General features: G+C 33.8%; 1 non-coding gene across 1 annotated transcript; it reads left to right on the forward strand.

Moving 5' to 3' along the window:
* Nucleotides 1-1,899: 1,899 nt before the first annotated feature.
* On the forward strand, nucleotides 1,900-1,972 carry TRNAK-UUU. Its single transcript has one exon. It is a non-coding gene; the product is annotated as a tRNA-Lys (tRNA).
* The last annotated feature ends 617 nt before the right edge of the window (nucleotides 1,973-2,589 follow it).

Raw genomic sequence — 2,589 nt, forward strand, 5'->3', positions numbered from 1 at the left:
CAGAGAGTCAGATGATAGCGTTGTTGTGGGTGTGGAGTTGGGAGCCGTCGGATCATACACAAGCTTTTCAACATTTTCACGGTAGGGGTTAGGGATAGGATAGAGGTGGCTCTCCGGGAGGCTTCAAAGTGTCACAATCAGCCCACCCATTTGCTTTTTCTGAGGTTATTAGTTTTTTTTAATTAAAAGTGAATAAAATTCAATTTAACACAAAAAATTAATTTTTTTATTTAATTCAACTTATAATTTTATAAATTGAATTCAACTTAAAAAAAATAAATTTAAATCGAGTTATAAAATAAAACTTGAATAACTTAAAATATTTTTAACTCGATTGGATTAAACATGATCACCTATTTACAGTATTGTGTGCATATGTCACACTGTCATTGGTAGGGATGGCAACTCAACCCGAATCCGACGGGTTCCGACCCGACCCGATCGGGTCGGATTTTTTTAAAAAAAAATCGAGTTCGGGTCGGGTTTTTTTATAAATGTACTGTTCGGGTCAGGTCGGGTCGGGTTTAGGGTGAAAAAATCCGACCCGACCCGACCCGAAAATATATATAATTTTATCCTATATATTAGGGATAATTACAATAATGTCCCTCTATATATAATTTTTTTCAATTAAGTCACTGTTTTCATTGAATAAATTTTTTTTTTTTATTTCGGGTCGGATCGGGTTTCTAAGACATATATTCGGGTCGGGTCGGGTCGGGTGAAACCTTAATTTCATCAGGTCGGGTCAGGTCACGGGTGAAAAACCCTTTCTTCTCGGGTCGGGTCGGGTGGCCCAAAAATCCGACCCGACCCGACCCATTGCCATCCCTAGTCATTGGGCAGTATACACTTTTACTTTATCCGAAAACAAAAAGGTTTTCGGCCTTGATGAATGGAATGGAGTAGGCTTAGCCACCATACATAAACCTCATTTGGGCCTTCTGAGAAAACACTGACATTGCCAAAGTTTGGGCTATATTCATTCGCCTTGCCTCAGCTTTTGGATTTAAATCACGTTTTCTATTACTGGTAGGGTATATTATTTTACCCAGTGAGTTGAATTGCAGGTTGCAGTCAAAGAAATTAAAGTTGAGAATTATACTATCTCATCCGGTCTGCTCATGTAACGCTTAATTGTGATTTCATTTTGCTGTTGAAGAGTCTTGTTCTTATTGTGGGTCGTCTTTTCAAGTTGCTTTTATTCTTATTTTGTTTACTGCCTAATGCCTACATTGATTATTTTATTGGTTATTTTGTTGGATAAAAAGACAAAATATAGCTCACAACTGGTGCAATCTTTTTTTTATTAAGTAAAAAAATTATAATTTCTTGTCAAATATAAGGATTCGAACTCACATAAAATGAGACAATAACTGATACATTATTTTGCTATTTTCTAATATATTACTTCTACATAGTTACGAATATAATGTGTATCATATAAATTTGTGATCCTAAAATTGATATGTATATCTTAAATTTAAGAAAGGAGAAAGATTTTTAATATTTTATAATCATTAAGTCAGTCTACTTTCCCTCCTGTTTATTTACCAGGACATGATTAACAAATAAAAATTAGAATCTATATTTTATTAAAATAATATATTTAGAGAAATTTGTTTATTTGCTCACAAATAATGTATTTGAAATAATGTCCTTATCAAATTTTTTGAAAAAAAATGTTTTCTTTCGTTTTTCTTTTAATTTTGATGGGATAGATGTTCACCCACAAACTAATTTAAGATTCATAGCTAGACAAAAACATTTATTATAAATTTAATTTTATAATTTTTAAAACTATTTTATTAACTATTACGTAAATAATAAATAATTAAACAAAATTGAAAGAGGGAGAACTAATATTTTCAATATCATTTACTAGTAAGTTTCATCCAAGCCGTCTTAGCTCAGCCGGTAGAGCGCATGGCTTTTAACCATGTGGTCGTGGGTTCGATTCCCACAGACGGCGTTTTGAGCTGTTCTTGCAATTTCCTCTCATTGCTGACTGTTCAAGGTTCGGTTATCTCTGTAACTATACTTTTTGTCAATCTCCAAAACCAGAAATGTTGCACACTGCTTTTCAAGTTCTATTTTCTAGGAAATGATTAAAAAAAGAGTATTGGTAGGAAAGAAGAAGGTGCAGACTACTCTGGTTGCTGGTAGAAATGAGCACCATTGAAATTGCAGAAAGGTAATATATACTGCAAAATCCCCATTGTGCTTACATGCAATAACAAACACTAATGGCCCTCTTTTAGTTTGCATTCTCAGGCCTCGGAGTTGGTTTAATTATTGAATCATCTGCTTGCTAACCCCTGAAAATGGATCTCTATGTTTGACTAAATCATTATCTTCTTCTGTTGTCCTTTCCCCCTCACACCGCATTCACCGTTTAACAAGAGAGCATTGATGTGATTTTAATGCATTCACATACCATGAATTGTTGACCATACTTTGTGGATCAGCCTCTAGGTGTTTGATAATTGATTGACAACTTTGTCTTGAAGGTACTTACTATCATCATCAACAACAAAAAAATAAGTTATTATTACTCCACCATCCCCACATCTAAAGATTTACAATTTG

The sequence above is a fragment of the Hibiscus syriacus genome, unplaced genomic scaffold (assembly GCF_006381635.1).
Source record: "Hibiscus syriacus cultivar Baekdansim isolate YM2019G1 unplaced genomic scaffold, ASM638163v2 tig00112989_pilon, whole genome shotgun sequence".
NCBI lineage: Eukaryota > Viridiplantae > Streptophyta > Magnoliopsida > Malvales > Malvaceae > Hibiscus > Hibiscus syriacus.